At 45.4% G+C, this 12,848-nt stretch overlaps 2 non-coding genes across 2 annotated transcripts; both read left to right on the top strand.

Annotated features, from left to right (window-relative positions):
• The first annotated feature begins 1,856 nt into the window (after window positions 1–1,856).
• On the top strand, window positions 1,857–1,938 carry trnas-aga (transfer RNA serine (anticodon AGA)). The gene has a single exon. It is a non-coding gene; the product is annotated as a tRNA-Ser (tRNA).
• A 1,299-nt stretch (window positions 1,939–3,237) lies between these two features.
• trnal-uaa (transfer RNA leucine (anticodon UAA)) lies at window positions 3,238–3,320 on the top strand. The gene has a single exon. It is a non-coding gene; the product is annotated as a tRNA-Leu (tRNA).
• Window positions 3,321–12,848: the final 9,528 nt, after the last annotated feature.

The following is a 12,848-nucleotide window of genomic DNA, read 5'->3' on the forward strand; positions in this document are numbered from 1 at the left end:
CTTTTCCTCGCACCCCACATCACTTTATTCTGGATCTTAACGAACAGAGAGATGGAAATGTGAACGGTGAGTCTTCTTTCAACAGTGGCCCGTGGAAAGTTGAAGAAACTGTCATCAAATAGGTCATTTCATTAAAAGTTGAATGTGGAAACAAGTACGGACGGAAATCGAACCCGCGCTTCTCTGTTTAATGAAACTGACGCTTTTCCACTTGGCCACCGCACCCCACGAGCAAACAACGGATGATAATGTTCTTCATCGGGTGAAGTCAGATCAACAGCTTTTAGCAACTGATTGCGACAATCGACTGATTGAGGAGCATTGGATTTCGACTATTCCGCCTGAACTAATAATTTCATGACAGTTCATTTAACGGACCATTGTGGAAAGATTCACAGACAGAGAGATAGAAAGAGACAGAGAGAGAAAACGAGATGGAGAGATGGAGACATGGGTGGAGAGAGAGAGAGACCTTAACAGAGAGTATAAAAATCGTTGGAGTATCAGTGAGATTAAATTTTGGAAAGTGGGATGGTCCGAGTTAGTCTTTCAATGTTTTTTCCACATCAAATATTAGAAATAAATTCCTTTCTGTATGTCTCTTTCTCTCTGTTCAGAGCGGCTGAATTAGCCCGCGTCTGCAAACAGCTCGATTCTGCGTATTCATAACTTGCACGTTATTAGTGTTCTGAAATCGAGGTGAAGAGTGAGGCAGAGAGCAGGTTTTAAAATCGCTGGAATATCAGTGAAATTAAATTGTGGAAAGTGGGATGGTCCGAGTTCCACTTTCAGTGTATTTTCCACATGAAATAGTGGAGATCAATGAAAGTGAAGCTTTTAAAGGCAGAAACACCGGGACTTCGACATTGGAGAATTGAACCCTGATCAACCGCGTGAAAGATGGGGATAACGAGGGAGAGAGATGGAGACATGGGGGAGACATGGGCACAACACGAACGAGGAACTGGCTTGAGCAGTTGATAGACACTTCCCACAGATGGCGTTCGACACGCTTCAAATTTCAATGAATCCATTCCAACCATTTATTTGATGACAAAAAAAGCGTAGAAGAAGTGACACTCAAGCACATTACACACAGAACAAGATTGTGGAAGGACCAGGATGGTCGCGTGGTTCAGGGTTTCGATTTAAAATTCAATGGGTTTTTACCCGCGTGGGTTCGAGCCCCATTTCTGTGAGATGATATTTCCGTTAGATTTTGATACTGATCATTGAATCTCTTTTGCCATTTGCATCACAAAATCATGGAAAGGTGACAGCACGGAAGGAGGCCTTTTGGCCCATCGTGTCCGTGCCGGCTCCATGCAAGACCAATCCAGCTGGTCCCACTACCCCGCCCTATCCCCCTCGCACTGCAATTTTTTTCCTTTCAATATTATCCCGTTCCGTTTTGAAAGCCATCATTGAATCTGACTCCATCAGCCACTCGGGGTGCTGAATTAGCCCGGGTCTGTTCACAACGCGACTCTGCCTTTCATTTCTTGCTCATTATTGTGGTTCTGACATCGAGGTGACGCGGAGAGTGAGATTTAAAATCGCTGAAATATCAGTGAAATTATATTGTGGAAAGTGGGATTGTCTGAGTTATTTTATGTGTGTTTTTTTACACGTCCAATGTTGGAGATAAATGAAAACTTTAAAGGTAGAAGAAGTTCATCGTCCAGGTGTATTTGAAGCCAGGTCGACCAGGGATACCCACCACTGTACAAACGAGTGACTGGCATGAACATCCGACGCCCTGAGCGACGGTTGATACCGATACCAGTTCTGTGGCTCTGTGTTGCAGAGCGCTGGATTATTGCGATTTTAAGTGAGCACCATTAAATTTTAAACAAGTAGTCGTGGCCGAGTGGTTAAGGCGATGGACTAGAAATCCATTGGGGTCTCCCCGCGCAGGTTCGAATCCTGCCGACTACGGTTTAGATTTTTCTTTTCACAGCTTTTATCTCTGCGTTTCAACCAATGCGAGTGTGTGTAAAATGAAAATGCTCGAATCCATTATTAAGAAGTATTGGCAGGACATTCGCGGACTCAAAATACAATCTAAAATAGTCAACATGGTTTTCTGAATGGGAAATCGTGTCTGACAATTTTATTTGAGTTCTTTGAGGAAGTAACGAGCAGGGTGGATGAAGGGGAACCAATGGATGCAGTATATTTGAATTTCGAAACCTGGACGATAATCAACACCACCAAAAAGCCGATGAACTGACCATCCATTTCATTGCTGTTTGTGAGATCTTTCTGGTGAACCTCCTCTCCGCCCTTTCCGATGCCTTTCTCTCTCTGTCTCTCCCTGTCCCTCACCACGACACTAACGAGGAACTGGCACAGGACGGAAAATGAAGCTTTTAAAGGCAGCAAAATTTCCACCACCGGTCGGGAAATTGAACCGCGGGTCCAACGAATAACAGGCAAGGATGCTCACCACTATCCGAACGAGGAGCTGGTGTCGTCTGGTGATGGACACGCACCATAGATGGCATTCGACAGCCTTCAAATTTCAGTGAATATATTTCAAACATTTATTTGATGATAATTAGCTTAATTTCCTCCTTCAACTCACACCACCAAAATGCAAATTAACTGGCCATTCATTTCACTGTTGTATGCGGGATCTTTCTGATAAACCTCCTCTGCGCCCTGATCAGGGCCTCTCTCAGGCTCCGTCTCTCTTCCTGTGTCTCGCTCTCTGTTTCCCTTTCTTTCTATTTCTCTCTCCATCTCTCTGTTTCGGGTTGCTGAATTAGCCCGGGTCTCCTCACAGCTCGATTCGGCGTATTCATTACTTGCAAATTATTGGGGTTCTGACAACGAGTTGAAGGGCAAGGCAGAGAGCAGGTTTTAAAATCGCTGGAATATCAGTGAAATTAAATTGTGGAAAGTGGGATGGTCCGAGTTCGACATTCAGTGTATTTTCCACATCAAATAGTGGAGATAAATTGCAAGATCAATGAAAGTGAAGCTTTTAAAGGCAGCAGCACTGGAACCTCGACACAGGAGAATTTAACCTGGATCAACCGCTTGACAGACGGGGATACTCAGCACTGCACGAACGAGGAACTGGCGTGAGCGGGTGATGGACACTCCCCACAAATGGCGTGAGACACGCTTCAAACTTCAGTGAATCTTTTCCCACCATTTATTCAATGACAAAGAAAAGCGTAGAAGAAGTGACAGTCAGGTACATTACACATAGAACAAACGTGCGAGTACACCAGGATGGCCGAGTGGTTAAGGCGTTGGACTTAAGATCCAATGGGCTTATACCCGCGTGGGTTCGAACCCCACTCCTGGTATGTATTACTCAGTTGAATTTTGATACTGCTCATTGACCCTCCTTTTCACACCACGGAAGGAGGCCTTTCCGCCCATCGAGTCCGTGCCGGCTCGATGCAAGACCAATCCAGCTGGTCCCACTCGCCAGCCCTATCCCCGTAGCGCTGCAATTTTTTCCTTTTAAGTACTTATCCTGTTCCGTTTTGAAAGCCATGATTGAATCTGCCGCCATCCCCCCGTCGGGGTGCTGAATTAGCCCGGGTCTGTTCACAACGCGACTCTGCCTTTCATTTCTTGCTCATTATGGTGGTTCTGACATCGAGGTGACGCGGAGAGTGAGATTTAAAATCGCAGAAATATCAGTGAAATTATTCTGTGGAAAGTGGGATTGTCTGAGTTATTTTATGTGTGTTTTTTCACACGTCCAATGTTGGAGAAAAATGAAAACTTTAAAGGTAGAAGAAGTTCATCGTCCAGGTGTATTTGAAGCCAGGTCGACCGTGTAATAGGCAGGGATACCCACCACTATGCAAACGAGTAACTGGCATGGACATCCGACGCCCTGAGCGACGGTTGATACCGATACCAGTTCTGTGGCTCTGTGCAGCAGAGCGCTGGATTATTGCGATTTTAAGTGAGCAGCATTAGGTTTTAAACCAGTAGTCGTGGCCGAGTGGTTAAGGCGATGGACGAGAAATCCAATGGGGTCCTGCCGACTACGGTTTAGATTTTTCTTTTCATTGCTTTTATCTCTGCTCTTCAACCAATGCGAGTGCGTGTAAAATGAAAATGCGAGAATTCATTATTAAGAAGTAGTGGCAGGACATTCGCGGACTCACAATACAATCTAAAATAGTCAACATGGTTTTATGAATGGGAAATCGTGTCGGACAATTTTATTAGAGTTCTTTGAGGAAGTAACGAGCAGGGTGGATGAAGGGGAACCAATGGATGCAGTATATTTGGATTTCCAAAAGGCATTCGATGAGATGCCACATAAAAGGTGATATCCCTGCTGCTTGTTATTCTCCACGCTTGCACCCACCCGTGCCTTCTGCCGCTTCCTGCCACGCTGCAGCCACTGCTTCTGGCCTTTACCTCGCAGAGAATAACAGGCACAAGATAAGAGCTCATAGATTGAGGATTGGCTAACAGAAAACAAAGAGTCGGGATAAAAGGGTCATTTTCAAAATGACAATCTGTAACTAGTGGGGTGCCACAGGGATCAGAGCTGGGGCCTCAACTATTTACAATATATTTCAATGACTTGGATTAAGGGACAGAGTGTATTGTGGCCAAATTTGCTGATGATACGAAAATAAGTGGAAAAACAAGTTGTGAGGGTGACACAAAGTATCTGCACAGGGATATTGACAGGTTAAGCGAATGGGCAAAAATTTGGCAGATGGAATATAACGTGGGAAAATGTAAATTAATCCACTTTGGAGGAAAAATAAAAAAGCAACATATTATTTGAACAGAGAAATACAACAAAATGCTGCGGTACAGAGGGATCTGGGTGTCCTCGTACACGAAACACAAAAAGTCAACACACAGGTGCAGCAGGTAATCCGGAAGGCAAACGGAATGTTGGACTATTGTGAGAAAGACAGAGAAACGAACACTCTCACTGAAAAGCTGAGAAAAAGTGAGATACACACACATTACACACAGAGGCATGGTCGTTCTTTGTGCCCGTCTGTTGCAGAGCGATGGATCGTTGCAATTTTAAGTGGGCAGCATTTCGCTAAACTCAAGCAGTCGTGGCGGGGGTTGTTTCGAGCGATGGATAAAAAATTCACTGGGGTCTCCCCGGGCAGGTTCGAGTCTTGCCGACTATGGTTCAGAACTTTCTTTTCAAGCCTTTCACGTCTGCGTTTCAAGCAACACGTGTGTGTCTGTCTGTCAGTGTGTGTACCTGTTTGTGTGAGTATTTGTCTGTATATCAGTGTCTGTTTTGTGTGTGTGTGTGTCTCACTTCTTCAACGCTTTTCAGAGTGTCTCTCTGTCACTTTTTCCCCCGCTCCCCACATCTTTTCATTCTGGACTTTGACGAACAAAGAGATGGAATCTGAGAAAGACATGCCTTCTTTCAACAGATTGTGTGCTGGCTCCCGTGAGTGCCGCCCACTGAGCGACGGCTGATAACTATGCAAGTCTTGCGGCTCTGCGTCAATGTTTTGTCCAATTACGCTGCTGTGAAGTGCCTTGGGGCATTTTGTTGCGTTAAAGTCTCTGTATCAATGCAAATTCTTGTTGTGGGCAACAGTGATTGAATCAACCTGAGAGAGTAGGGGGGACAGCTGCAGCGCTACCACTGGAGACGATTGGTATTGCAGGCATCTCCTGTTTTGTGAGTTTCACCGGCCTCCCTCTTCTCAGACCCCTTGACAACCTTGTCCGGTTCCCGGTTTGGGAACTTCTGCTCTGCTCAGCTCTCTGGTGGGTTGGGGCTTGAAACCACAATCTTCAGACTCAAAGGCCAGAGTGGAGCAGAGAAGAGTGATCTGAGATTCGCTGGAATATCAGTGCAATTAATTTCGGGAAGGTGGGAAACTTTTACCAATAGATTTTCTGCATCCAATATTGTACATAAATGGATAGAAAAATAAAAATGAAACTTTTAATGGCACAATTGAACCTCGGTCTTCCGCGTGCTCCCACTAACGGAGAACTGATGCACGAAGTGAATGTCCTCTCCCCACAGGTGGTCTTAAACATGCTTTACGTTCCAGTGAATCTTTTTAAACTATTTATTCGATGATAGTTTGATTAACTTTCCATGGGTCTCTGTTGAAAGAGGTCTTACATTTCACAATTCCATCACTTTGTTAGTCAAGGTGCAGAGCAAAATGATGTGGGGAGCTGGGGACAAAATGACAGGGAGAAAGAAAGACTGTGAGACACTCAGAAAAGCGTGGAAGTGACACTCAGGCACGTTGCACACAAACTTTCCACGGGCCTCTGTTGAAAGAAAACTTACCTTTCACATTTCCATCTCTTTGTTAGTCAAGGTCCAGAATAAAGTGATGTGTGGAGCGCGGGAGAGAGTGACAGAGAGCGAGAAAGGCAGAGAAACGGAGTCCCACTCAGAAAAGCTTAGAAAAAGTGAGACAAACATACACATTACACACACAGGCCTCGTGAACCTTGGTGCCCGTGTGTTGCAGAGCGATGGGTCGTTGCCATTTTAAGTGAGCAGGTTTTAGTTGAGGTGAACGAGTTGTGCTGAAGGCAATGGACCAGAAATCTATTGGGGCCTCCCCGCAGCTTCGAATCCTGCCGACAACGGTTCACAGCTTTCTTTTCAAACCTTCCATATCTGCGTTTCAACATACACGTGTGTGTCTGTCTGTCAGTGTGTGTAACTGTATGTGTGATTATCTATCTGTGCATCAGTGTCTGTTTGTATATGGCTGCATGTGTGTAATGTGTCCGTGCGTGTGTGTCTCACAGCTGAGTGCAGTGGATACAACAAAAGCTATGGGCCCCGACAACATCCCGGCTCTCGTGCTGAAGACTTGTGCTCCAGAACTAGCGGCGCCTCCAGCCAAACTGTCCCAGTACAGGTACAACACTGGCATCTACCCGACAATGTGGAAAATTGCCCAGGTATGTCCTGTCCATAAAAAGCAGGACACAACCAATCCGGCCAATTACCGCCCCATCTGTCTACTCTCAATCATCAACAAAGTGATGGAAGGTGTCGTCGACAGTGCTATCAAGCGGCACCTGCTCACCAATGCTCAGTTTGGGTTACGCCAGGACCACTCGGCTCCAGACCTCATTACAGCCTTTGTCCAAACATGGACAAAAGAGCTGAATTCCAGATGTGGGGTGAGAGTGACTGCCCTTGACATCAAGGCAGCATTTGACAGAGAGTAGCACCAAGGAGCCCTCGTAAAATTGAAGTCAATGGGAATCAGGGTGAAAACTCTCCAGTGGCTGAAGACATACAAAGCACAAAGGAAGATGATTGGTGGTTGCCAAAGGCCAATCATCTCAGCCCCAGGACACTGCTGCAGAAGGTCCTCAGGATCATCCACCACCATAAACATTCACTCCCTCCACCACCGGCGCACAGTGGCTGCAGTATGTACCATCTACAGGATGCACTGCAGCAACTCGCCAAGGCATCTTCGACAGCACCTCCCAAACCCGCGACCTCTACCACCCAGAAGGACAAGGGCATCAGGCGCATGGAAACAACACCACCTGCACGTTCCCCTCCAAGTCACAAACCATCCCGACTTGGAAATATATCGCCGTTCCTTCATCGGAGCTGGGTCAAAATCCTGGAACTCCCTTCCTAACAGCGCTGTGGGAGAACCTTCACCACACGGACTGCAGCGGTTCAAGAAGGCGGTTCACCACCACCTTCTCAAGGGCAATTAGGGAGGGCAATAAATGCTGGTCTCTCCAGCGACGCCCATATCCCATGAACGAATAAAATAAAACAACGCGATTCTGCCTTTCATTTCTTGCTCATTATTGTGGTTCTTTCATCAAGGTGACGCAGAGAGGAAGGTTTAAAATCGCTGGAATGTCAGTGAAATTATATTGTGGAAAGTGGGATAGTCCGAGTTAGTTTATCAGTGTTTTTTCACGCATCCAATGTTGAAGATGAATTGCAAGAGAAATGAAAGTGAAGCTTTTAAAGGCAATGGGATTTGATATATTTCGTCGGGGAATTAAGCCCCGGCCTCTTGCATGACAGGCGGGGATATTCACCACTATACTGACGAGGAACTGCCGTGGGCTAATTAAGGACACTCACCACAGATGGCGTCAGACAAGCTTCACGTTTCAGTGAATCTATTTTAACCATTTATTTGATGACAATTTACTTAACTTTCCACGGGCCACTGTTGAAAGAAGACTTACCTTTCACATTTCCATCTCTTTGTTCTTCAATGTCCAGAATAAAGTGATGTGGGGAGCGCGGGAGAGAGTGACAGAGCGAAGAAAGGCAGAGGAACGGAGACTCACTCAGAAAAGCTTCGAAAAAGTGAGACACACAAATACAGGTACATTACACACACAGGCATCCTGATTCTTAATGCTCGTCTGTTACAGAGCGATGGGTCTTTGTAATTTTAATGTAAACAGCATTTAGAACAGGTGAAGTCGTCGTCCCGAAATCCATTGGATTCTCCCCGCGTCTGTTCGAATCCTGCCGACTACGGTTCAGAGCTTTCTTTTCAAACCTTTCATCTCTCCGTTTCAATCTGCACGAGTGTGTCTGTCTGTCAGTGTGGGTGTCTGCTTGTGTGTGTCTCACTTTTACAACGCATATCAGAGTGTTTCTCTGTCTTTCTTTCTCTCTGTCTCTCTTTCCCCCGCTCCCCACATCATTTCATCTTGACTGACAAAGAGATGGAAATGTGAAAGACAAGCCTTCTTTCAGCAGATTGTGTGCTGGCTGCCGAGAGTGCTGCCCACTGAGCGACTGCTGACACCTCGACCAGTTCTGCGGTTTGAAGCCCACTCCTGGTAGCTTTTTAATTTACACTTTCATACTGTTCAGTGACACTCTTTTTACATCTCCATTATGTACCTGGTACTTTCTCATTACTATTAATGGGACCTTGCTGTGCGCAAATTTGGAAACCTGAACGGTAATCCTTCCTCCCTCAACGAACACCACCAAAAAACAGATTAACTGGCCATCCATTTCATTGTTGCATGTGGGATCTTTCTGCCAATCCTCCTCTGCGTCCTTATCAAGGCTTCTCTCACTCTCCATCTCTCTTCTTGTGTCTCGCTCTCTGTTTCTCTTTCTTACTGTATCTCTCTCTCTCTCTCTCCCTGTTTAGAGCTGCTGAATTAGCCCGGGTCTGCTCACAGCTCGATTCTGCGTATTCACTACTTGCAAATTATTGTGGTTCTGACATCGAGGTGAAGGGTGCGCCTGTCTGTCAGTGTGTGTACCTGTTTGTGTATCAGTGTCTGGGTGTGTAGGTCGCTCTATATGTGTGTGTGTAATGTGTCTCACTTCTTCAACGTTTTTCAGATTGTCTCTCTGTCTTTTAAAGGCAGTTAAAGTTGGGTCTCCCCGGTCTCCCGCTGGACAGACTATACGAACGAGGAACTGCCGTGAGTCGGTCAAGGACAATCACCACGGATGGCGTTAGATGCGCTTCAATTTTCAGTGACTCTATTTCAACCATTTAGTTCATTACAATTCGCTAAATTTAGTGGTGCTACCGAGCCACTCTTGGTGATGGACATGGAAGTTCCCCACCCAGAGTGCCCCTGCTCCCGTCACTGCCTCCTCCAAGTGGTGCTCAACATGGAGGAGGACTGATTCATCAGCTGAAGGAGGGCGCTAGGTGGTAATCAGCAGGAGGTTTCCTTGCCCATGTTTGACCTGATGCCATGAGATTTCATGGGGTCCGGAGTCAATGCTGAGGACTCCCTCCTGACTGCATATCACTACACCGCCACCTCTGGTGGGTCTGTCCTGCCGGTGGGAGTGGACACACCCAGGGATGGTGATGGAAGAGTCTGGGACGTTGGCCGAAAGGTATGATTCTGTGAGTATGGCTATGTCAGGCTATTCTTGGGACAGCGCTCCCAATTTTGTTACAAGTCCCAAGATGTTTGTGAGGAGGACTTTGCATTGTCGACTGGGCTTGGTTTGCCTTTGTTGTGTCCGGTGCCTCGAGGTCCGTGATAGCCTTTCAGTGTATTTTCCGCATCAAATATTAGAGATAAATTGCAAGAGAAATGAACGTGAAACTTTTGAAGGCAGCGAAAGTGCAACCTCCCCGTTGGAGAATTGAACCCCCGGTCACTTGCGTGATAAGCGGTGATACTCACCAGCACACTAACGAAGAACTGGTGTGGGTCAGTAAAGGACACTCACCACAGATGGCGTTAAACAGGATTCAAATTTCAGTGAATCTATTCTAACCATTTATTTGATGACCTTTCATCTCTGTGGTTCAATCTACACGTGTGTCTGTCTGTCAGTGAGTGTACCTGTGTGTGTGTGTGTGTGTGTGTGTGTGTTAGTATCTGTCTATGTATCAGTGTCTGCGTGTGTACATGGCTGTGTATGTGTGTGTCTAAAATGAAAATGCTAGAATCCATTATTAAGGAAATTATCCTTCCTCCCTCAACTAACAAAACCAAAACGCAGATTGACTGACCATCCATTTCATTGTTGTATGTGGGATCTTTCTGGTAAACCTCCACTTGGAGATATATTGCAAGAGGAATGAAAGTGAAGCTTTTAAAGGCAATAAAAATGTAATCTCCCGGTGGGGAAATTGAACCCTGGTTTCCACGGGCCACTGTTGAAAGAAGACTGACCTTTCACATTTCCATCTCTCTGTTCGTCAAGGTCCAGAATAAAGTGATGTGGGGAGAGCGGGAGGGAGTGACAGAGAGAGAAAGACAGAGAAACAGAGAATCACTCAGAAAAGCTCAGCAAAAGTGAGACATACACACTTATTTCGGCACATTACACACACAGGCATAATCGTTAAATCTCTCTCTCTCCCTCTCCCCCCAATATTTCAAGGTGTCTCTCAGGATCAGTCTTTCTCTCTCTCTCTCTCTGTTTCAGTCTCTCTCTCTCTCTCTGTTTGTCTCTCCCCCTCCCTCTCTCTAATTCCCGCAGATCTGAGAATCACATGGTCAAAGAAGGAAACAGATCGGAACACATTTGTGCTCTGCAACAGACGGGCCCAAAGAATTCAGTCCCCAAACAGTCTCCGCTCAATAATATTCTGAAAGTGACAATCACCTGTTTCATTCTTTTTCTGTTCTATTTTTCTGTCGTTTTTGAAGAAGAAGTGAGGCAAAGAAGCAAAATTTGTAGTTAGCGTCTTAAAAATGCTTCCTCCCCGTCGGGGAGCTAAATCCCTGGCTGGGGGGGATATCTCACCACGATGGAGAATATCCAATTGGAAATTATTTTTCCGAAGCCTTTTAATCGCCCCACGTCCCCGTGTCTCGCCATCTCAGGGAGGAGGTCAAACTCGCCGGAAAAACTTGAACCATTTAACGATTCCACCAGAGCCGTTTTCCTGGGAGTCGGTTTTGAAACAGGACACAGGCTCAATTTTCTCCAATCTGTTTCCGTCTTTGACCCTGTGATTCTCAAATCTGCGGGTATTGGACTGACACAGACTCAGACAGACCGAGAGAGTCTCTTTCTGTCCCAGTGTCTCTCTCTCTTTCTGAGTGTCTCTCTTTATCACTCTTTTCCTCGCACCCCACATCACTTTATTCTGGATCTGAACGAACAGAGAGATGGAAATGTGAACGGTGAGTCTTCTTTCAACAGTGGCCCGTGGAAAGTTAAACAAACTGTCATCAAATAGGTCATTTCATTAAAAATTCAAGCTTGAAACAAGAACGGACGGGGTTCGAACCCGCGCTTTTCGGTTTACAAGACCAAACGCCTTTCCACTTGGCCACCGCACCCCACGAGCAAAAACCCGATGATAATGCTCTTCAGCGGGTGAAGTCAGATCAACAGGTTCATGCAACTGATTGCGACAATCGACTAATCGAGGAACAATGGATTTCTACTATTCCGCCTTAACGAATAATTTCATGACAGTTTATTTAACGGGCCGTTGTGGAAAGAGTCACAGAGAGAGAGATAGAAAGAGACAGACAGAAAGAGAGAGAGAGAGAGAGATCGAGACAGATGGAGATACGGGGAGAGAGATGCAGAGAGAGAGACCTTAATGGAGAGTTTTAAAATCGGTGGAATATCAGTGAAATTAAATTCAGGAAACTGGGATGGTCCGAGTAAGTCTTTCAATGTATTTTCCACATCAAATATTGGAAATAAATTTATTTCTGTATGTCTCTCTCTCTCTTTCTCTCCGTTTAGAGCGGCTGAATTAGCCCGGGTCTGCAAACAGCTCGATTCTGCGTATTCATTACTTGCACATTATTAGTGTTCTGAAATCGAGGTGAAGAGTGAGGCAGAGAGCAGGTTTTAAAATCGCTGGAATATCAGTGAAATTAAATTGTGGAAAGTGGGATGGTCCGAGTTAGATTTTCAGTGTATTTTCCACATCTAATATTGGAGATCAATTGCAAGTGAAAGTTTTTCGGACGGAGGGAGGTGTACAGTGGTGTTCCCCTTAGGTCGGTATTGGGACCATTGCTTTTTTGATATATATTAATGACTTGGACTTGGGTGTACAGGGCAAAATTTAAAAAATTGCAGGTGACTCAAAACTTGGAAGTGTAGTGAACAGTGAGGAGGACAGTGATAGACTGCAACAAATATATATTCCTTAAGGCACAAAAACCCAACAGGAAAAGTGGTCCAACCGTGGCGAACAAGATAAATTAAAGATAGTATTAAATCAAAGGAAGAGGCAAATAAAGTTGCCAGAAAAAGCAGTAAACCTGAGGATTGGGAGCATTTTAGAATTCAACAAAGGAGGACCAAGAAATTGATGATGAAAGGGAAAATAGAAAATGAGAGTCAACTAGCAAGAAACATAACGGACTCTAAAAGCTTCTGTCGGTATGGAAAAAGCTGAAGACTAACGATCGTTAGTGCTTAAGGCGTT

This window comes from Heptranchias perlo, unplaced genomic scaffold (genome assembly GCF_035084215.1).
Source record: "Heptranchias perlo isolate sHepPer1 unplaced genomic scaffold, sHepPer1.hap1 HAP1_SCAFFOLD_56, whole genome shotgun sequence".
Classification (NCBI taxonomy): domain Eukaryota; kingdom Metazoa; phylum Chordata; class Chondrichthyes; order Hexanchiformes; family Hexanchidae; genus Heptranchias; species Heptranchias perlo.